Here is a 24,628-nt window from a genome sequence, read left to right on the forward strand (position 1 = left end):
AGATTTAGGGGCCAAACTGGGCACAGCTGTCAGCTGAGTCACAGGCAGGACTGCTGAAATAACAAATCCCACTGAGGGCTTGTTTTTTTTTTTTCTACAAGAACACCTCGTATTTTTCAATGTACCTTTTACTCCCACCAGTGTCTATAGACCTGTCACCCATGACCCCCACAAGGGTCATTCTTCCTGGACCTTTTGTTTGTCCATTACAGATAGCTCTTAAATACAAAATGTTTGCAGCCTGTTTTCCAGCTGGAATGAACCCGAGAAGCCAAGTGATAGATCTATTAAAGCCAATTTTAGGTTGCAGGTAATTTTAAGAGTTTTCTGAAAGTTACGACTCCATATCCCAGCAAAACACACATTTTCATGCATATACAAATTTGCCTGCCATTCCAGGGAGGTTGTATACTGCAAATTTATGTGTGCATCTACCTTGGTTGCACCTTTGAAATATCTGAAAACATCTAATAAAATCCTGAGCTCGGGGTGTTACACAAGGAGACTAATTTGTCCATGGTAGGATCTGGACAGTAGTATTTTGTTTCCCCCTAAAATGCTCTAGGTGATTTTTATGCAGTCAGTGTTGAGAGTCATTGCTCTGGAGCAGTGGGGGTGAAATTGGCACAAATGTTATTTGTTTTTCATTGAAGACAGCAGATATTAATGTATGTGTTTTTTTTTTTTTCTGAACTAAAACCTAAAAAAAAGCAAAAACGAAATCCTCAGTGTTTGGGTTTAATTGCAGGCTTGTCATTTTGAGAGCAAGAGGTGGGTTTTGAGCCTCAGACTGGAGACTCATTCTGAAAGGTTCGTCATCACCGCCCCAGGGGCTTGAAAGACCCTCTCTCCAAGTTGAGATCCTTAGCGTACATGTGGACATTCAGAGTGGCCCAGAGGTGAGCATCAAAAGATTGGTCTGGGCAGTGGTTAAGAATAGGCTGGGCGCCATGAACAGACTTAGCATTTTGCCTACTGCGTTTAAAATCCTTCCCTTCTTTTCTCACCCCTCGAGGGGCTCTTCCTTGGTGTTCACTTAAAATAATTTAAGCACACCATAGTGGGAAAGGAGCTTGGTTGCCTTGATGTGCTCCTGTCATTTCAAGGAGCTCAATAAAAATTTAGTTTCGGTGTTCGCTCAATGCAACTTCCGCAAGGAGGTCTTATGTTGCAAACCAGATTTCTCTTTTCATCTGGTCACCCCCAGGGAAATTGTGTGTTTGAAATTCAAACAATATTTGGGCAAAAAAGAATTTCTCATTATATGCAGTGGGGAAGGGCAACGAGAGGAAAGCGCTGGGAAATGATTGAGTGACATTTCTATTTGCCAATTTGACTTCTCTACCAGTGGCGGCCGAGGTTTGGGGCTGCCAGAGCACTCAGCATCCTGGAGTGGACTAGAAATGCCAGACCCCTGGAAAAAAATACTTGGGAGGAGGGAAATGTGAGGAGCAAGACTTGGATTTGAAGAGTCACTGTGACCTCAACTTGATATTGCTGGTAACAAAGCGTAAGGTAGGCAGAGAACTCTGTTTTGGACATCTTTCTGGGAGGGGATGGTTTAAATGCTAGGCTCTCGGGATGGAGGGAACTCAGACGTCACCTGGACCTGCTGTCTGTGGTAAGCAGAGGCAGGTGGATGCCCTCTGTAATATCCCGATGCAGGTAGACTCTTAAATATTCAACGAATGGCGAAATTCATACAAAAGACATTTATTGGGCTCTAACCATGTTTAGTAGGTAGTAAGGTACAGGTAGTTAAGGAATTATCAGAAACCAACAGGGCATAACACTTGCACTGAGTAACTTACAGTTTCCTGGAGGAGTCTAACAGCCCAGTGCCAGGGAGACAGTGATCAGTGCTGTGCAGGAGGAAGCTGAGCAGAATTTTGACCTTGACCAAGAATCCCTTAGGAGCCAGATGCTTTCCCAAATGACCTCTTTTCTTCATCCTGACAACAAGAACTGCATATAAATACTCTTATCTCCAGGCAGTGACAACCGATGTTCAGAGGGGTGAATTTTCTTAAGTAACACGAGGCCAGGAATGAGAGGGCAGGTGTACCTGCCCAGGCCTCCCTGTGGTCCTACCACCAGGACAAGCAGCTTTGTGAAAGCGACTTTAACTGGGGCACACTGGCTTTTGCCTGGGGGTGGGCAATGAGAAGGGAGGATCTGAGGTGGCAGTGGGTGGCAGGAGGCTGTCACTGGTGGAAGACTAAAGGGAAGAACAGCAAGGCTAGTAGCCCTTGGGGGCGAAAAGTGGCCCTTTGTGTGTGCATAAGGCAGGAAACGGTTAGAACAGCTGTTGGAAGCAGGTGGGATTTCATGGTGGGAGAGAGGTGAGCAGACCCTTGAGGGAGGAATATATATAACGTGATCACTGTTGCTCTTCACTGATGGATGCATGGTCATTTTGATTCCTGGCTCTACCCTTGGGCAAATTGAAACCTTGGGTGATAAACACTTGGGTAAATTATTTATTTACTCTGTGCCTCAGTTGCCTCATCTGTTAGACAGGAATGATAAACAGTACCTTCTGTGTGGAGTTTTTGTAAAAGTCACATGATTAAAACATGAGGAGTACTTAGAAAAATGCCTAGCTCACGGTGAGCCCATCGTTAAGTGGTGGATGTAATTTTTATCTCTTGAGAGTTGAGTTCCACTAATGGTGTATGTAACAAGGATGAGAGAGGAGAGTCAGAAGGCCCAGATGTTAGTGGGCAGCCTGCTAAAATAGTCCAGCCTGGACTGTTGAAGGGCATGGCTTTTCCTGGGAATGCTGGTCCTTCTGTAGAGGGGTGTGCAAAGTCCTGAGGGTGTAGAAACCAGTGTTGTTACCCTACTTCTGACTGTCAGTGAGATGGCTTCACATGTCACTGTAGATTTCTCTGGGCTGGAAGGATATAGGGCCAGCTACAGAGCTCAGCAGTACTGGGGAAGGTAGCAGGTGGGGGTGGGAGAGAAGATTTGGGTGTTAAAGGAGAGTGAGAGGCATCCATAGAACCGAGGACTCTGGGGGTGGCCGGTTAGTCTTGCACTGGATTTGGTTTTCTGTTTCTCTGCCCGCTCCTGGGTCCCAGAAAGTCCCATGTCTATGTCTCTTGTGTTTCTTGCATTCCAGTTACAGCTGCTTTTCCAAAGGTCAGGGCCTTTTGACCTTGGGTCCCTGGCAGAGCGGGTGATGTTTTCTGATGCTGCCTTGGGGTAGGCTGACTGTGAGGCATGGTGGGCAGGAGCCCAGCACTGTACAGGCATGAAGAAACAGACAAGGATTTCAGAGCACAAAACAAGTTCTGTGTTGCAAGAGAAAAAAAACTGATGAGCGACCGACTCTGAGGCTATCAAGTGTTTTCTGTTGCTGTAAGAATCCCCTCACATAGGTCACAGGGCTCTTGTGAAATCTATGGCTCTGTGTGATAGTGTACATAGAGCATTGTGGGGTATGGCGGATGGCAGCTTCCTGCACCACGGTGGCTACTGTCGGGTAAGGAGGCCAAGGCTGGACCTCATGAGGCCTCTGTCTCTATTCAGTGTCACTGGACCTGCTGACCACATTGTGGCAGCCGTCATGGCCACTATTGGCATAGGTTCAGATGATTCCCTGAGTCAGGGAGTCAGGGAATCATCAGGGTTCAGACAAAAGGAGGCTTGCAGCCGGAGGGGTGAGTCTTGGAACAGAATTACTGGCGGCTGTCAACCAGGAACTCTGCCTCCGAGGCACACACTCTAGACAGGTTGCCACATGTCAGGCCCAGGCCTGCCTGGACTTGGCAGGGGTCCTATGGGCAGACAGAGTCAATTACCCAGAAAGGGTTCCACTTAACTTCCCCCGCTGCTCACAGGCCCAGCCCTGGCCTCCACAGCCTTGCTGGCCCCTGCCAAAACACCGTCAGCCTGGACGGAACTGGCTGCCTGCCAAGCCTGTCTTCGGGCATGTCCAGTGCCACCCATTCCAGGGGCAAACTTCCAGCCCTCATCAGCTCCAGGGCTCCCTGGGCTGGCCTGTGGCCAGCAGATTTCCATTTCTCCCACTGCAGACCCAGCAGGTACCTTACATGGGAGGGACTTCAATAGGCTGCCTGGTCTGTGATGTCCACTGGCGGGCAGTTGGCCTCCTCTTGTGACATAAGCATCCCACATGGTCCTAATCCTCCTCAGTCACCTGTGCTAGTATCGTGCATGGCTGCAATTTGGGTCTTTGGATTCAGACAGAGGCGGCTTTGAAGGCTGGTGTAGACACACACTACTGTGAGCAGGCAGATGACTAACCTCTTTGAAGTTGAGTTCCACCATTGGTTAAAGGAGAACAGTGACAGTATATATCTCATGGGATTTTTGCAAGGATGAAAGAAAATAGTGGGCATAAAGTATGCCCTGTGCCTGGCACATGATTAACACCCAACTATGTCTTTCTCTTCCATGATCCCTTCTTCCCTTCTGCTGACCCTTCCTTCTTTATTCTAATCCTCACTTTTCAGGGAGTTTGTTTCCATTTCTCTGCCCTGCTTTAGAGACTTAAAGGGAGAACCTGTAGTCAGCTAGCCATTAAATCACTCAGCAAACACTTATTGAGAGCAAGCTGTATCCTTTGTGAGCAGAGGGCTTAAAGGCAGATGGGCAGACACGTTGAGGCTCCACCCATCAAAGAGTGGGCCATTTCATGGGGAGGTGGGCAGGAATGTGGATCATTACAGTAGGAGTGGCGTGCTCAGACAGATGTAGGGTAATTCTGCTGTAGGAGAGCAGGTGGGAGGCTGCTGGGACTCTGGGGAGCCCCATGCTGCAGGTCCAGTAGAATTTCACTGCGAAGTGGGAACACAGTGTTATGGTTTCAGTACAAAGTGTCCCCCAAAGACTCATGCATTGAGAGCTTGGTCCCCAAAGCTACCATGTTCAGAGGTGGGGTTTTTGGAGTGTGATTGGGGATTGGAGGGCTGTAAGTTCATCAGAGGATGGGTTCATAACTGGGTGGCGTTACCGGAAGGGGACAAGAACGGAAATGGGGCTAAAGAGAGGGATCCTGAGGTTGCAGACTTGGGGACTGTATTTGGTCCCTGCCCTTCCTCTCTGGCTTATTCCCTTTTTTGTGCCACACTCTTCCACTCTTCCACTCTGCCTTGCTGCAGGCCTGAAAGCAGTGGAGCAGCCAACAACAGACCGAAACCTCCAAAACCATGAACCAGAATCGATCTTTCCTCCTTAAAGTTGTTTTTCTCAGGCATTGGTCCCAGTGATGAAAAGCTGACTGATAACAAATAGAAACCTCCACTTTGCCTGAATCTTTGGAAAGTGTGGTACCTAACAATAGGGCAAGTGACAGCTTAGCGTGCTCCAGCCACCAGCAGTCTCCAGTTTCTGCTCTTGAAATCTGCACACAGGTCTTTCTGCCCAAAGGACCTATTCCTGGGGACCAGGCCACGTGTAGAGCAGGGTGTACTCTCTGCGTGTATCTCAGGAATGGGGCAGTGTGTCCCATTTCTGTTTCCATGGAGGTGAGTTGTGAGATGGACTGACGAATCCCATAAGCAGTGTCTACACCCCAGCCCTATACTAATTGTGCTAGACAGAGCTGTTTAAATACCACCAGACAGAATATTACTCAAATTAAAATGAGGCCTTAAATGTCATTATTTGTGTCATTATTAATAGCCCCTAATTGTGTTCTCTAATCATCATGAAATTATGTTAGTATTAATATTCACGTCAAGGCTGCCTAGGGAACTTGAAAGATTTTTAAAAAATTGTACCATATGTCAGTTCCCATGAATGTGAAGCAAATTCTGGTTTAGTGCTTTAGCTCAGGCTAGAGATGGGACAGTGGCCTGGGAGGACTTGGGACCAGACTAGTCCTTTCTTCCTGCTCCCCAAGTGACTGGCTCCTGGTCCCTTCTACCTGGCAAGAGCCTTCAAGGCCGGTTCTCAGGTCCACAACCAGCTGCTCTAGCTGGTAAGGGGACTGGATGGTGTTTGTACCCTTCTCTGCCTTTTTTTAGACACCATCCTGAAACTCATGTTGCAATCCTCCTGCCCTCAGTCTCCATCTACTCCCAGGAAATCTGTCCATATTGCCCTCTATCACTTGGGGAAAGGGATTTGAAAGAAAGAAAATTGAGTCTCCTCAAGAAATGTATTGTATAACATAAAATAGAAATAATTTCCAGACAATGTAGAGAGAATACAAAAGTATATCTATACGGTGTGTCTATAGAATCTGGAAACAGGTAAATCTACCTGCCATTAAAGATAGCTTTGTACTCTGAGGAATAAAATAATACTGTTCTTGCTTGTTTTTTCCCTTGACGGACAACATGTATGTTGCCCGATGCTGACCTTGTCAGGGCTTCTCCAGAGAAAACAGTGACTCCCAACACTGGGGTGGGGGTGGGGAGTGTGCATGCTTTCTAATCGGAAGGGGTGAGCTAAGTTACGCCTCCCTTGCATTACATGGGGCTCCGGTTCTTTGTGCCCCTCAGACTCTCCCTGGGTGTGAGAGATGTGGAGGAGACAAAGCAGGCGACATTCCCAATTAGAGCTCCCCTCCCTGTGGGGATGTGTGGGGCGAGTGCCCTGGGATGCCCAGAGGCATCAGCCTCCTGCTGACATCACTCAGGGTTCCTCTTCATCATTTCTACAACATTCCTCTAGGCTGCCTGCTCCACGCTGCAGTCATCGCTAATGGAGGCCACGTGACCACGATGTGTCAGACAAATCTGGGGCGAGCGCCTCACTCTCTTCCCAGAGCCCTTGGAATTCTCTGGAACTGAGAATATTCAAATGCCTTTCTTGGTGAAACAGCAGGCTTCCAACCCCCTAAATATTATGACTTGAGTTAAATATAACCCAGAGCGTGAAAATAATGGTACAACACAGGAGCAGAGAAGCCATGGAGTGAACACGTTGCATGTACACATACACACACACAGAGGGTTTGTGACTGTGAGCGTGGCAGGTTACAACCAACCCACAGCCACACGCAACAGAGAACCCCAAAGTCACACACAAAGCTGGGCTTTTTGTTCAGGGGTGAGTGTCTACTTCAGTCTGGATGGGCCTTAAATCTGTGCGCTCTCTCTCTCTTTCTTTCTCTGTCTCTCTCTGTCCCTCTTTCCCTTTCCCTCTCCCTCCCTCCCTCTGTGTCAATTGTGGAGGAGAAACTATCTTAGCTGGAAAGGAAGACTTGCTGTCTTCTCGGCTATGATGGGAAGCTGGAGTGGGACAGCCAGTGTCAATATGGCCAGGCAGGTTGACACTTACCTCTTAGCCCAGAACAAAAAGCATCCCCTCAGCCACTTGACTGCTTTGGGAGATGGGCTAAAAGAAGTAGCCTTGGCCTGAGGATGGGAGACGGGTGGACAGACCAGTGCTTGGGACTCAGCCAGGTTTGTAGCCTCTGCCTTCTTTGTCGCTGCATGCATGAGTTTATGGCAAAAATTCAGTGGGTCATAGATAAGCAAAAGTTCTCCTAGAAGCCAGCTGCCGTGAATTCTAAGCCCAATGATTACAGTAATTGTTGGCTGAGGGCTGGATTTGAACCAGTGAACCTAGAAGAGAAGCATTGAATAGGCCCCCTTTCGTAGAGATCCCTCACCGAGTTTTCCAGCAACGTAGCACATGGCTGATCCTCTCGCCTGAATATTGGGCCAAAGAGCAATGGCTTGGGCCCTTGCAAAACCGTGAATATATTGACATCTTTATAATGTGGGCATGAAGGAGGATTTATAGCATTGTGACATGACTTTACTTAAATGATCGCCTTTGATCCTCATAAGGTAAGTGGGGCAGGTATAATTATCTCCCACTGTACAGACAAGTTCACTGGGTCACATGGTATGTGTGGGTCAAAGGTAAATAGCTCACAAGGGATCGAAGTGGGGATGACCCAAGTCTTCTGATTGATTGTCAGAGCCACCTTTTAAATAGCCTCTCTCTGAAGATACCTCACTCTGTACCTCCACCCCATCAGAGGCAGCGTGGGGATGCTGGCAAAGGTTGGCATGAATTCTGTGAAGTCAGCAGCAGTGTTGTAAAGCACCTCACCCTTCCCCAAATCTGTTCCCTTTCCAGCTGGATCTCAGGCATGCATGAGATCGTGTCTAGGGGGATGTGGAAGACGGTGGGCAGCGAGGGGGTGGGATGCATTTTATTCTCTGGGTCTTTGCTTTTGTTCTTCTTGATTCCATTCATCTCGAATCTGAAAACAAAACCACAAAAGCATCTGTTCTTCCTCCAGTTCCAAGGCCTCTTGCTTGAAAGAGGGCTCAGCTTGAGGAAGGGGATTCCACCTTGGCTGCAGATGTGAGAGTTTTAGGAAGAGCCAAGGGGCACTACTGAGGTTACCCATCGACTCACAGCTGGAGCTGCCTCCTGTTTGAGGAAAACAGACATAATGCTGTTCTGTGAAACTCACAGAAACACTTGATTCCCCTGCCACCCACTTCCTTTTCCATCCTGAGACCACTGTCCAGCTTCCCACTTCTGTGCCTGGTAAACCTTCCCCCACCTCTAGCCTCCTCTACAAAGCCCTGCTAGAAGTTGACAAAGCTGACTGGCTGCATAATGTGCTACAGGTGTTGTTGCTAGGCAACCACCCTACTCTAGCTCAGACTCTGTCAGCCCAGATCAAACCCCTGGTAGCACTTAACCCCGTAACTGCTTAACACAAACACTAATTACCTAGGCCTACCAAATAACACATTTATAAACCATAATCAAGGCTTGGAAGGTTAGATTCTCAGCTCCTTCAGGCTTTCAACTGACACTCCTATCGTCAAGGCCTGGGTCCAGCCATCCTGTGCAGGACATTGAAACCCTTTGGTTGTAGGTGATGGTTTCTCTTTTTTGGCCACACAAGGTAGACATTGGTCATTCCTCTTCCCTGGACTGAATTCTACTGAAACCAAGTACCTCCAGTCTCCTTTTCTCCTGTCTTCAGAGGGAGTTTGCATTGCTTGCATTTTAAACGACTATTAAGAATCTTGCCCTAAAACCTCACAGTTATACTTAAGTTTCTTTGATGCCTGGGTCAGTTGACTTGCAGTGGCCACTAATTTTGGACAATTCTTCTGGCACTTGAGGGTTTTATGAACTCTATACCTACACTCCTTTCCCGCAATAGAACAACACATTCCTTAGGTGACCAGAAACTATAGGAAGATCCAGACATATAAAGATAGATATTTCTATTATTTTTATTAGAATATATCTCAAATTAGCAGAATTGATCTCTCCTGAGTCGGCCAGTTCCTCCCTGATGGTGATCACATAGTCCAGTTCTTCAGAGGTGCTCAATAACTGTTGCTAAAGTCATGGACACAACCACGTCTTTAATTTCTGTTTCTCAAGCCAGGCAGAAGGTTCCACAAGGGTGACTAAGTGGCAGAGCAATCTCCTCTCTCTTCTTCCTACCTTTTTCTCATTAGACTAAACTGCCTGCAAACCAAATTATAGGAGATTCCCATGTGACACATTGCTTTCTTCTTGTGCTGATGGTAATAGGCAGGTCCAGGCCTGCTAAGTCCCAGAAGCAGAGTTTTATCCCTTCCCAGGAAGCAGCTTCACCCAGACGGATGCTCTCCATGATAGCAGGCACTGGATTGGGAGATTCAAGGGCCCACCGCCATTCTTTTTCTCAGTTGAAAACGTGGTTTAACCTTTCTCAAGGCAGTGGTCTGCTTATTCAGGGGTGGGGGGAACAGAAGATTTTGCTTTCTTTGAGCATTGAAATTCATTACTTACTTATCAACAAGTATTTCAATCCCTGAGGTCCACCTCAAACTAAGTATCATGCTCCCCGAGGGCCTGCGCCAGATGCAGTGCTGGTACTCACATACACATGCTCACTGAACCTTACCATGGCTCTGGGATATGGCTATGACTGTCCCCGGCCCGTGTATGTGACAAACTGAGACTGGAAAACTTGGTCCGGTTGGCACATTTAGTACATGGTACCTCTAGGCTTCTGAAGCCTAGTTTCCCCCATGTTTTTGTTATTTTTCTTGTTCCAAAAACAAAACATCCAACACCAAAAGTTAAAAAAGGAGTGGATTATTGTGACTCACAGCTTGTAGAGGTTTCAGTTTATAATCAGCTAGTTCCAAGGCATGGTGGCATGGTGGAGGGGTGTTGCCAGGGAAAAACAGTTCATGGTGGGCAGAAGGCAGAAGGCACCAAGCTACAAGGAGCAAGCATCTTTCTGCTGCTTATATTTTATCCAGGCACCATCCTTCGGGTGGGTAGCACTCACACCCTTAACCCTAGCATTACACCATGAATCACCCCCAGTGTCACACAGTCTGGATCCAGCCACCTCTGTAAAGTTCCACCTATGATTACATGAGACTTTGGAAGGGCCATCTAGCCACAAGCCATAACACCCTACCATGACACTCTGCTTCCCAGGAGGCTGGGAAAATCTCCACTCAGAGAGGTCAGTGACTTGCCTGAGCTTTTGCCGTCAAGTGGATGGGGGGCAGAGGTTTGAATAAGGACTGATCACAAACTGAAGTCCTTGTCATGTTTTGTTTCCTATACCACACTATGTTGCAGAGTTATCTGTTCAGTCTCTAGGTTGGACAGTGCCTCCGCACAGGTGAAATATCCATGGATCCCACACAGAAAAGTGAATTCTAGGGTGCAGTACAGAGTGCAGGAGACCACCTGCTTAGCGGGCTAGAGGTGACCCTGGAGGGTCACCTGTTCGTCTCCTTCCCAATTCTTTGAAGGGGCCTTGTTTGAGGGAGAAGGATGAAGAGGCAGAGAGACACATCCACACATGTTCCCGCAGCACAGGGCTCCCTGCTCCCCCCCCACATCTTGAGTCAGCAATGCCTTGGCTTTGGGCTAAGCCTCTCTTGCCAGCTGGTGGCATTAAGAGTTGGGATTGCCAGCTCAGTCACAGGTGACAGATTTGGGAACATCGCTGTGGCCCTGGCTCCTTCCCAGTAGACCCAATGGGTCATGGAAAGCCACAGTTGGGGAACTAAATGGGGGCAAAAAGAGACTACCTATTATGGGTCTAAGTGGGGAGGGACACCCCCGTGAATTTAACACTTTCATGCAAGTGGTTTCTCCATAAAGTATTAATAATGTTCCTATAATTGATACTTCAGGGCAATAACCTCTGACAAAATGGCCCTGATTAGCAGATAATTGAGTGTGTTGGATTGTGTCCTGAGAGAGCTGAACGCCAGGCAAGGCCCATTAGCCCATCATAATGACCCCTTTTGTCAGGTATTAGTGTCATTAAGAGCCTGTTCTCTAAAATCAGTCCCTTTATTTAACTCTTTTCCCTAATTATATGGATCATTTTACAAATCAAAGCAAATGTTTGCGTACAGCCCCTGGGCACGCAGTGGAGTGAAGTGATGGAGGGGCAGGCTGGAGATCTCTTCTTTCCTTGGGAAAGAAGACATGGCCACTCGGAGCTTTCTGGAGAAGAGGGGTCTCCTAGGAAATCCGGTCAGCATGGTGTGAAAGAAAGGCGTGGCATGCTTGATTGGTTGGGGGACCTCTACACTGGGATACCTTGCCAAGAAAAATTTACAGGTCACATGTAGGCCAACGCCTGAATTCATCTTGGCAAAACAGCCGGCTTCTTGGATTCAGAATAGCTGGATTCTTAACACAGAGAGTGCCAGCCTGGAACAGGTTGGCACCTGAACTCAGCCACAGGGCACCTAGAAGACACAGAACACCTGAGCCAATCATCTGGGTTATGCCCAGAGCAGACTCACGTCTCTGTCAGGAAGCATACGCCTCTGGGACTGTCTGGGAGGGTAAATAGGACCTGCATCCTCCCAGTCTGGGAAGATGTGGCCAAAGTGGACAGGTGTCCTCGTGTAGAGCTGCCAGCTAGGTAAGCAGCGAGTGCTCCTGGGACTCTGGGAAACTTCCAGCATGATCAGCCCCCAGGCTACACACACAGAAGTTGACACAACAGAAAGCTCAAGGGACAGACAGCCACTTTCTGACCTGTTCTCCCCAGTGCACTCTCACTCATTAAAAAGTAGAGACAGTTCCCACTTGTTCTCATGCCGTCACTGCCTGACATCTTTTCCACCCTGCCCAGCTCTGTACAAGGCTTTTTATTCCAGGGCTGGTTCAGTGTGGGTGAATTAGAAAGAGGTCTCTGTCTCTAGCATGAGTTGCTCAGAGACAAGGGATGGACAGCTCGTTCGTAGCTAAGAAGGATATATTTTTATATATACCAAAGACGAAGGTGAGGGGGTATCATCCATTATAGCAAAGGCCCAGAGGTTGCTGAGCTAAGGATAATTTATTTAGTTGGCAAAGCGATGGGTGAATTTCCCGAGAGGAATTAGGACCTGTTGTGGTCCGGAGGTGCTGTCTGGACCATATCTCCTCTCTCTACCCCATTTCTGCACAGCTCATAATGCTCCTTGACTGTGCTTTTCCTTGTTTTAATCAGAGTGCCTTGTGATCCCATGATTTGCGTTGGGCCTGGTGAATTTCCCAGCATCGGCCTTGAGTGGAGAGCTGCCAGCCGTGCAGAGAAACTGCCTGGGTTTTTGCCGAGGAAGCAGAATTTTGGTGGTGGAGTGTGACATTCTTCTCTCAGAAATAATACCTTTCATTTAAGGTAAGAGAGGAGGTTTGACATCCCGTGAAAATATGATTTTTAGCCCTGTTCTGCTTGGGGTAGAGATTTTCTGTGAGGCCTAGTTGCTGAACCAGGGAATAAAAACCCGGAGCTGATGATGGGGAGGGGCGGTCCCCATATCCACAGGACTCTTTCCAGAGCACGGACAAGTAGGGGTTCTGCTTTCTGGCCGTAGTTCTTCCAAGGGTCAAAGTTTGACTTTGAACCCCAAAGAATGCTGTTCCCAGGCAAAAAGAGTATGTGCCTCCCAATCCTGAACACCAAGAATACAGTGACGCCACATATGTTTAGACAAATCAGTTAACACATGCTCAATATAATGACAATATCTAAGTAGCAACATGGAATTCTTGTTTATCCAATCAATGAACATTTCTTAAATATTGCACTGCCTATGCCCGGAGCAAGGCACTGAGTTACAGAATAAAGACCAACACTTGAGATATGCTCTTGGGAAGCTCGGTGTTGTTGTTGATGGGGGAAATAGCATGTACAAGACCCTTAGTCTAATCCTGATAGAAATGTAGGGTGGTGTTAACAGGAAACAACTAATGACCACTGCCTGGGAAAGAAGAGGAAGGCTTTCCTGAAGATGCAGTGCTTACGCTGAGATTTGAGAGTCTGTTAGATAAAGGAATGAAATAAAGCACCATAACAACAGAGAACAGCTATAATTTATTAAGGATTTTAGTATAATGATCACAACAACTGATCTTACAGAGCACTTACCATATGCTGCATGCCTTGCATACTTAATCTCATTTGATCCTCACAATAACCTTGTGAAAGGAATATTTTTGATACCCTAACTTTATAGGTGAGGAAAGAAGAGAGGTTCTGATGGAATTTATAAAGGTTACATTATCGTCTGGAGTCACATCATTATTGTTAGGCAATCATGATTTGAACCCAGACTTTTAAAGTCAGAACACAAATTCTTTTTAATCCATTCTCCTGCCTCCCCAAACACTGCAAATAGTAACTCAAATAATCTTCACAATGATCCCAAGAAAGAGGCACCTTTATCCTAAATTTTGGGTGCAAAATGCCCAGGGGTAATCTGTGATGTGATTACACCACAGATGGCTCATTTGGGAAGCCTGTGGAGGATCCTGAAAGCCCACCACCTGCATCTTCTGAACACCAGTGTAAAGTCCCACCTTCAGGGTTAAAATGTGGAGCTCGAAGTAAGAACTGGGTGGAAGTGAGCACGGTGCTAGGAGGAAGACCAGTGGTCCCCAAGATGTCCCTATTCCAGTCCGAGTAGCCTGGAACTCTGATGGGTTATACTGCAAGAAGAGATTGTGAATGGAGTGAAGGTTGGCAATCAGTGGAGCTCAAGATGGGGAAATGACTTTGCTTGGTCTGAATGGGCCCAGTGAAATCACAGGGTCCCGCTCCTAAGGAGCGGTGGATGAGGAAGGGGAGGAAGAGAACTGGGGGGAAGACATGTGGGAAGGACACAGCCTGAGCATGACTGGCTTTGACGGTGGCGGAAGGAGCTGTAAGCTCAAGAGTGCAGGTGGCCTTTAGATGCTACAGAAAACAAACTGGTGCCTCCCCGCAAGCCTCCAGGAAGGAGCATAAGCTGGCCAACTTCTTGATTTTACCTCAGTGAGAAGAGCTTCAAATGCTTGAATTCCAGAACTGTAAGACAGTACATTTAAGTTGTAGAACACTGCATTTGTGGCAGTTGGTTGTAGTAGCAATAGAGTTAGAAGACAAGATGAATTAGCTTGTGAAAGATCATGTATCCTAAACTAAAGAATTGTGTTATTAATTGATCAATATTTTGAAAATGGATAGAGAAACCTCAACTCTATTCAATCTGTGACCCACAGTGGGTTCACCTTAGAAGATGCACTCCAGGTGCCCTCAGAAGGCTCAGCCAGTTTGTTAGAGCCTATCCACATGTGCACGTTTTGGAGAATTAAGAAACAAAAGTTCACTATTGATCATAAATACATTGACAGGGAGTGAGGAGCGGGGAAGCCTGCCAGCCAGTTCTTCTGTAGGCTATATCTGCTGACCATTGATGGCACAGTCTGGGGCAGGAATTATATTTTTCTTGGCTCATTCATTTCACAAATATTGACTGCTGGCCTATTTTACGCTATTGTATATGGAAGACATTGTTTACAGAAGATACAGTGGTGAGCAAACGTGTGTTCCACTATAGCCTCCATGGAGCTTATAATTCCAAAACAGTAGATAAAATAAAGAGTCACAAAGATAAGTGTGCACCAATCAAAGGAGTAGGAGGTGATGAGACGGTGTACCAACAGGGGCTCATTTACCTTGGGGGTTTCAAAGAAGGTCTTAGTTGGGAGGTGACATTTAGGATGAGACCTATGCATGAGAAAGACTTTATAGGGCCGAGGTAAAAAGAAGCATTCCAAGGGATGAGAGTCAAGTGTTGGAAGGCTTGTACCCGGTGAGGGTACAAGAAAGCTGATGAGGCCTGAGCGTGGTGCATGAGGGGGAGAATAGTTCAGGGAGTTGCTAGAAATGAGGGCAAAGTCTACACTGTGTGGGTTCTGCAGGCCAGGACCTAGCCAGAGCGACATGCACTACCCTAGGAAGGAAGTGGCACGATCTGATGTGTACTTTATAAAGATAAGGTCGGCTGCAGTAGACAGAATGTTCTAGAAAGGCATGGAGAGAAGTAGGGAGAGTAGGGCACAGGTTACTAGAGGTCTGGGCAATAATGATGGTGGCTTAGGCAAGGGTGACAGTGCTGATAATAAGTGGGTGGATTTAAAATCATTGTGAACATGGACTTGGCTAGAGTTGGCAATAGACTGAATGGGGGAGTAGAAGGAACAGTTTCTAGATTTCTGACAATGATTAAATGGATGGAAGCATCATTTATTGACATGAGAGAAATTATGATGGGGGAGCACGCCAGGGGGTTTGATTTGGATGTCATTAAATTTAAGGGTCTTTGGAGAACCCCTTTTAAAGATGTCAGATAAATAGTTAGCTAGACAACACTGGTGCTGTGAAATGAGGCCGGGGTCTGGGCTACGTACAGATTTCAGAAGTCTTGTTACATTGATGGTGAAGCTCTGAGAACTAGGCTGAGGACCCGGACTGAACATGGAGGAACCCACCATTCCTGGCCCAGTGTTGCACGTGCAGTAGTATCTCAGCAAGCATCACACCCACGCTGCAGTGTTCCCCTTCCCCCTGGGAGTAGGTGGGACCATGAAACTCGTTCTAGTTGAAGAAACATGGCTGGGAATGCCAGTGAAGAACCTCTCTGTGATTTTTCCATCTCTTCCTCTCCTTTCTGTAACAACAAGTTGCTAGGCTTCCATTTTCTGAGTGCCTGATTGATTGTGTGGAGCAGATGGAAAGGAACCTCATGTTATATTAAGCTACCAACATTTAGGCTGTTTGCAACTGCAAAATATTCTATCTGTTCTTACTGATGCAGATAAAGAAACTGCACAGCATCATGTCTAGCAGTATAGATTCAGGACGCAAACTGTTTTTTTCAAATCTTGTCTTTGGCAGTTATTATCTAAATAAGCTAGTTTTCTCACCTAGAGAAATGGAGACAATAATAACATCTATGTCACAGGACTGTTGTGGGCTTGAAAGTAGTTAAAAATAAAAAGTACTTAGGGTGGCACACATAGTAAGAAGTCGGTGAGTTTTACTTAAGAAAGAGGGGCTGCACAAAGCTGGCAAGAGTTAGGAAGAACCAGGAAAATGTGTCCTCACAGGGAAAAAGAAAGAGAGGGGTTAGCAGGCCAAATGCTCCTGAGGATAAGGATATCAGTGGTCAGCCATGAGCTTAGGGACCCGTTGGTTATTCGGTCTGGGCAAGGGTGATTTCAGTAGTGTGTGGGTATGTGGGAGGGGCATTTCTGCAAGACCCAGTGAGGTGTTGAAATTTAAAAAATGGAGAAAGCAGCCGTGTGTGGAACACCTGCAATCCCAGCGCTCAGGAGGCTGGGGTAGGAGGGTTGCCATGAGTTCAAGGCTATGTAGTGAACTCACGGGCAGCCTGAACTGCGTGTAAGACCCTGTCTCAAAAGGAGTAAAACAAAAATAGAGAAAGTGACTGTTTCTGTGCCTCTAGGCAGCTTGGTTCAGAAAAGGGTAAATTCAGAGATGGGGTAGTTGTTCAAGGGGGGTGCAGGGCAAGGGAAATTTTGATGTTAAGATGGGAGATTCTAGATCATATTTGAATAATGAAGAGAGAATTCAAGTAGGGAGGAGAAGTGGAAAGTTTGAGAATGAGAGAGCACAGTCAGTGTCACGAGTCTAAAATGTATCAAGTAAGAGCAATCTGGAAGACAGGTGGAACCCCTGTTTCCCTCCGCTGGGATGGGAAGGGAGGCTCGGGAGCAGGTGCTCAGCGCGTGATGAGTGCATGTCTAGGAAAATTAGGGGGGGCTCTTTGGTGAACAGTGGGACGGAAGTGGATAGGAAACCTTGTTCCTTCACGGGTAGATGGCGGGTGTTGGCTCTGAGCTGGAGAAGTGGGAGCACCATCCTCAGAAGGGACACTGAAGACAGCCCTACTGCCTGTGTGTAGTGGGCATGTATTTGGAGGCACTTGCTGTGGATCTGGGTCTGGGCCCTAGCCACCAACGCAATCCCAGCTCCTCTCCACCTCTAGAAAGGTCTAGGATAAGATTCTCTAGTAGGCCAGGGTTCAGCTAGGGCTCACTGTTGGAGTTTAGCCTTCAGGTGATATTTTCAAACTGGTATCATAAGTTTGTTCCATGTAAACTCTCTTTACCAGCCAAATTGTTCTGTTTAGACTTCTTTCTGTATTTTGAATTTTACTATGTCTTTCTGAACAGCCTGCTTGCCTCCTGAGATCCTACCCTACTGAGATGTTTTCTATACCCCCTGCCTTCCAATTACACCCAAATCACCTTGTCAGCTGTGCTTATGCTCCATGGCTTTGCTGAAGCCTCGCCATCCCATCATCACATGGTGACTCCTCCATTCCTTCAGAATTTGGCATATGCCTCCTCCTTTTGTGAATAACACACCTGGGATCAGGACACCCAGGCTTCATATTGTTCTCTACTCGATGGTTGATGGTTGTACAGTTCACACCTGAGTAGCCACCTGGATGACATCGCTTCACGACAGGTGTACATTTGTTTAAGTCAGGTCAGGGTTTTTGACATACACACATCTTGGAATCTTTTGTGACACTTCAGTCATAATAGGTGTCTGCTAAGTATTGGCTGATAGAGTTGCTTTGGCGTGTTGATGTGAAGAAACTCAAAGATCAGTGTGCTAAGGTCTGTCTGTATTTGCACTCTACCTGGCACCATTCCTCTGTACCTCTGGATTCCAGCATCCTCACATGTGTGAGATGAAGCAGTCCCTTCACAAGTCACTCTGCCCTCTAGCACAGAGGAATGGGTTAGAAAGGGAGTTTCGTCTCTAGGATCCTCATGAAACTCGGGAAACTGGGCATATTGGCGATGATAATCAGGCCCTTGAATGTGTGTCAGGGCTCCCTAACTGGCAGAAAAGAATGATAACACCGCTGGTCTTTGATAGGCAACCTGTCAGGCAGAAGTTGTGTCCCCCCGGATGCTCAGGGAGTGCTGTGTGGGCGTGGGGTTAACACTGCACAGCGTCTTGTGTCTATCTGGCTTTGAGTCAGTGCCTGCAGGGATGCAGTGGCTATGTCCACCTGGAGCCACTTCCACTGGACCGAGTAGAGACAAGTAAGCCCGGGACTTGGGAGGGCTGTCCAGCATTTGCACAGCCCAGCACTCATCCTCAGGGACTTCAAAGTCACCCCGTGCTTGCAGCCTGTTAGGAGACCAGCTCATGCTGGGGACAGAACCATGCCAGGCAAGACCCTGAATATTAACTGAGAGGCACAGTATCTATCACCCAACTCTTTTGCTTTTGTTCCGGCTCATGAGATTTCTACTCTCTTGCCTCCGTTCACTTTCCAGATCCATTGTTCTTCTGAGGTGGAACCCCATAAAAAGAGGGTAGGCCTCGTGCTAGCAAAAGAAGAGGCTCTCAGTGGTGAGGAGAAAAGAGAAAGCAGAGGAAGTGCCAGTGAGCTTCTTTGCCATCCGGGCCAGCCTCTGGCAGGGGTTCTTTAAGGCATGAGCAAACGGATTGCCTTAAATGTGGGAATTCCAAAAACCACCCTCAGTTCTATTGAAGAAAGTGTTTCATCCTCCAGCTGAGACCCCACCGAGAGAGGGAAGGGCCACCTCAGTGATGTGACCCACTCTGTCCACCCTTGACCCATTCTCTCCCTGATGGCTTCATAGCCTGCCTCCCCACGTGGCTCCCTTCTTGCCCTGCGTGCCCTTGGATCGTCCTGTGCCCTGTAGGTCAGCAGTCTGTCTCTTACATTTTTGTCTGTTTCAACTAACAGGTCTACAACAGTCAGGCAGCCGTGACTCAGCAGGGTCTTCCCCCCTCCAGAAGACTGCAGTGTCCACAGTGAGGCTGCCCCTGTGTTTCCAGGAGGTCCTGAGTGGTTGAATCCAGGTCTGCTCTGAGGACAGTGCACTCACACTCTAGGGTGACGCTGACAGGGAACATGTTCAGATTTAGGAGGAGGAAGAAAATGCTGTTAGAATCACAGGTGGAAATAGCCTTAAGTCTTAGTCCTTTTTGATCCCTTACTTACTGGAAAGGAACAGAGAATTCTGAACACATCCTTCCTAAGAAGGCATTCCTGATAGACTAACTCCCAGAGCCTGAGGATGCAAATCTTTCTGAAGAGTGGAATCCAACTGCCCCAACTGTAAGGGGTCTTAGAGTAGGTAAGGGAATTCACTGGGATGACTAACACATCCTTTCCTCCGATCCTCCATCCCTGCCAATCTCGCCCCTGAGATGTGTTCTGACAAAGGGCATTCTTTGTGTTTTCATTGGGAGAGTGATTTGTGGGTACCCTGATTTCACCTGTTTCACTGGCAGCCCAAAGAATAAAACAGATAACAAAAGAGAGGAAACGAAGGAGGAGGAGGAGGCGAGATGAGCGTGTTAAAAAAGAGGGCCAGAGTCCCCATTTCCTCTATGCCTCCCACAAATGACCTCATTTATTATGGAAAAGGTTTAACTGATATTGAGTCATAACAAGCAAGGAGGAAAATGAGCCCAATCAATACCCCCTCTGGAGCCCCTGGAGATGGTGGACTGCTAACAGGTAGGAAGGGAGAAGTCAGGGAGGAGAGGAGGGCATTTGGAAGATGATCTGGCCTAGAAGTGGCCCTGGAGCATCTGTGCTTTTGTTAGCCATGCAACATGGGCATCTAATCTCAATTAACTTTTGCCACCATCTCCAATTCGGTTTCTTCGTTCACATCAGTGGCGAGATTTTAGCTGCAGGAGATGAGATGGGGACACCTCCCATTACCAAAGGAAAGGACTGGATGAGCTGGCCCTGCTGGGGCAGAGATGGCGAGCGAAAGCAGCAGCAGCCGTGAGACTACTTCCCCGTCTCTTGCCCTTGTCTCCAGCTCTTTCAGTCTAAGCTTATCAGGTGAACTTGAACTGATCACTGGTCTTTGTCCCCAGGGCTTCTGGAGGGTCTTTATTAATATCCTGAGTGGGATCCCTTTACCAGCACTGTGCTTAAGCACTTGAAAGCCACTGCAGGACTGATTCCCAGGGCGCCCCCTGTGAAGCTTGGGTGGTGTCTAGAACTACTTTTCTGGACCTTGATGTCTTCTCCTGCACAAAGAAAGAATTTGACTAGGGAATCTCCAGCTCCATGTCCAACATGCATTAGCCACCCATGACTTTCAGCTCTTTGGGTTCAAAATAATTAAAATGAAATCTATTTTAAATGCTCAGTAGCCACATGTGGCTAGTGGCTATTAGGTCAGACTGAGAAGACCTGGGACATTTCCATCATTGTTAAAGTTTGGCCGGGCAGTGGGCATCCATAAAGATCTCTTGCAATTCTTCCATCTTCCGGCTCTAGCACTGCCTGTTATTAAGAGTCTGGAAGGCTCAGTTGCTTGGTCTCTGTGAGCTCCTTCCCACGAGGTCATCTCCTCTGCCACGCCATGCACAGCGCACTATACACACAAGCACACATTCAGTGTTCTCTCCCATGAGGGCAGTGGAGAAATCTGATGGCCTGAGCGTCAAGAAGAGGGATCCACACTCTCATTTATCTTGTAGCAAGACTCACAAAGGCCAAAATATGAGGATAACTGAGTGTCTATTGAAAAGTAAGGCAATAAAGAGAATGTGGTATGGATACACGATGGAGTACTAGTTTTCCTTTAGAAAGAGGGAAATCTTGCCATTAGCAATAGCATTAATAAACCTTGAAGACATGATGCTAAATGGAAAAAAAATCAGATGCAGAAAGACAAATATTGCCTGATCTCACTTCTGGGTGAAATCTGAGAAAGTCAGATACACCGAGACAAAGTTGGATGGTAGTTACCAGAGACAGGAGAAGGAAAACAGGAGATGTTTGTTAAATATTTATAGGAAGATAAGTTCTGGGGAGCTGATGCATGGCATGGTGACCAGAGTTAATAGTAATGTGTCATAAACTTGAGCTATACCTTGCTGAGTGAAGGCTATCGAAATATCAGTTTGTACACCTTAAATACACAGACTTACTACTGGCTAATTGTACCTCACAAGAGCTGAACAGAAACAATTGGGAGTGACAATTCAGTGTTGCTCCTGGTTTCTAATTAAATGGCATGGACTTGAAACTTCATGAATTTGTGTGCTGCACACACATTTCCAGGGTGTGTACTGTGTGTCGGGCGTTGCTCCAAGCAGAACTAGATGTGGAGTTTGGGGGTGGACCCTGGATTTTACACAACTCCTTTGCGGTAGAGGAAGCATTGTCACTGTGAGTGGCAATGCCCTCTTGCCTGTGTCACTGCACTGTGATTTGCAGATGCAACTTTGCCCTCGGGACTTTGCACTGTGCAAATACCCTGCTTTCACAGACTCTGGACACAAACACTGGGGACCCGGGGATGCTCTGGTGATTATATAGTGAGAAGTACTTTATTGGAAGCAGGCCAGTATGTTATGGGGGCAGCAAGAGAAATGGACGTCCTTCCAGGCCTCAGCTTCCCCATGCAAAGTGAAGCGGCAGGGCTTGGTGAGCTTCCAAGTCTCCTCCGCGCTAAGATTCTCTCTTTCAAGAGTTTCTAGAAGTCTGAGTCAATAGAGGAAAAGGCTTACTAGGTGCAAATTGCAGGCTACACAGGCTTTTTCTCTATTTCCCAACAGTGCTGCCCTTTACTTCTTTCAAATCCTGAGGAGGCCTGGAAGCCTCCTACCTTCCCCCGGCCTCTCCTGCTCTCTCTCCTCCCCCCTTTCAGGTTGCACAGTCTCAGCCTAGTTCTTGTCATATTTCCTACTGGATCGGCTGTTTAATTAAAATCATAATTAAAATTGATCTCCTCATTAGCATGCACCTGCTCTGCCTCTCACATCCTTGGGTTCCATTATCCACTGAAGATGTCAGGACTGATAGGCGACAGTCAGACCCCAGGCCAGCCCAGTCGGATGGGACTAGCTGGTGACAACATCTGGACAGAAAGGAGTTTGGGGGAGAAGCTTCATTCCCTGCCAAATAATAAACAATTAGCACCAGGAGGACTGTCTGGAGAGAAGCTGGGCTGTTTGATGGCCTGTGGGCAGCTGGCTAAATCTAGTGGTCCTACAGGAAGTGTGATTCTCACTTCCTCCTCATCCCAAACTCTGTATGCATGAACTCTCTCTCTCTCTCTCTCTCTCTCTCTCTCTCTGTCTCTCTCTCTGTCTCTTTCTGTCTGTCTGTCTGTCTCTGTCTCTTACTGTCTCTATCTCTCTGTCTCTCTCTCTTTTTCAGTGATTTGTGACAAGTTAACCAGTTCTTCCCAAGAAATTTCTAGGGATGAGAGAAGAGAGATTCCCTAATTTCCTTGAAGGGACACCGGGTTGTATCCTCACAGAGCCTCCAGCAGGGCTCTGTTTGACTTCAACCATGATTGCCCTCCAGGGAGTGCCATTGAGAATACTGAAAACCATAAGGCTGTGACTGGCTGGACCCTTCTTCCCCGTATTAGGATGTGTGCAAGTGTGCAAAGAAGTGCAGGGTGGGGTGGGGGGCTTAGTGTGCAGAGCAGGAGAATGAGTCCTGATCACTGCTCACCCTCCTCCCGGGCCCATCTCACCCACAGAGATGGTGAAAACCAACCAAGATATCATTAGTGGGCCTTTTGGAGTATAAGAATGTAAACTTCATAAGAATGGAGGCTAGATCGACAGACAGGCAGATAGATAGACAGACAGATAGATAGGTAGACCTACAGATATGCATAGATATGTTTTCAATTGCAGTAAAAAACACATAGCATAAAATTTACCATCTTAACCGTCTCTTATCTTATGGATCAGTAATGTTTAATATGCTCACGGTGTTGCGCAACCAACCTCCAGAACTTTTTCATTTTGCAGAACTGGAATGAAATCTTTACACATTGAACTCCCCAATTTCCTCCCACCCTCCAAGACAGCCATTGTTTCTATTAATTTAACCACTCTAAGTATGTTTTATTAGTGGAATCACACAGTATTTACCTTTGCTGTTACTGACTTATGTTACTTAGCATAATGTCCTTAAGATTCATCCACGTAATATAAACCAGAATTTGCTTTCTAAAGACTCCACGATGTGCCATGGTATGTATACAATGTGTTTTCTCCATCCACTCATTTGCTGGTGAGTCTTGGGTTGTCTCTATATTTGGTCTATTGTGAATACTATGGCAACGAACATAGATGTACAATATTTTCTCAAAATCTTGTTTTTTAATTCTTTTGTATATATATCCAGGATGTATGCAAGTGTGCAAAGAAGTGCAAGGTGGAAATGCTAAATCACATCATAATTTGATTTTTAAATTTTTGGGCCACTGCTCCACTGCTCTCCATTGCAAATGCATTGTTTTTCCTTCCTGCTATCAGGCACAAGAGTTCCGATTTTCCATTGTCTCTGTATTCTCACCAACACTTGTTATGGTTACTCTCTTCCCCTCACTGCAGAATGACCATCCTCCTAGGGGTTAGATTGGATATGCCACTGTGATTTTGAGTGTATTTTTCACATGATTAGTAATGTGTCCTTTCCACTAGTTTCATGCTGCAAATCCTATGCAGTTTTTTTTAAAATTACTGATCTAAGTGAAATTGATATTTGGGAGGAAGCAAGTTGGTTAATGGGTACATCTTATAGCAAAGGAAATTTAGGTCTTGGGGTTAGAACTTCATCCATATCCCACTATTCTGCCAGTTACTGGCCCTGGGGAAATGATTTCTGTAATCATCAGTTTTCAATATTAAAAATGGGAGTCCAAATGTTTAATAAGTTACTCTGAAGGAAGAAATGAGATAATAAGTCCTATAACTGATCAATGCCTTGCTTATCTTCCTAGTAACTCTAAACATTTGGTTATAATTCCTCACAAATGACAAGAACTTTGTCTCTTACGTTAAGCAAGTGCATCCCCTGAGCATGTTCTTTATGGGAGACACTGTAGACAGCAGTCAGCAGACTCAATGACATGTAAGGCATGGGCTTTATACTTGGGCAAACTTGGGGGTGATCCAGACCAGAGCAAAGAAGGGGACACCTGTAACTGGAGCCACCTAAGCTGGCATATTAAGACAGGCCAAGAAAGAGAGTAATTTAGAGTGGAGAGGGCAATCCTTGCCTGTCTGGCCCCTGGGTTTGGGTTTCCCACCTAGTAGGATTGACCAAGAAGATTTCAGTGGGATAGTGCAAGATAAAATGAGGACTACCTCAGCTGCCCAAGGATACATGGACGTTGTCCAAAGAAGCATAACCCATTCACTAAGAGGAACTTCCCCTGCAACTTTAATTCCTTCTGCTGGAGTTAAAGTTTGTTTTCTCATCTGCAGTCTTTGGGGAAGGAAACAAATGCTAATTACCCTCCTCTACCACCCTTCATTGATTCTGGGTTGAGGAGCTCTGTCATAGGCTCGGCTTCCTTCCTTGTCCAG

Source organism: Cavia porcellus, unplaced genomic scaffold (assembly GCF_034190915.1).
Source record: "Cavia porcellus strain 051 isolate PalLab524CR breed Dunkin Hartley unplaced genomic scaffold, mCavPor4.1 scaffold_9, whole genome shotgun sequence".
Lineage (NCBI taxonomy): Eukaryota > Metazoa > Chordata > Mammalia > Rodentia > Caviidae > Cavia > Cavia porcellus.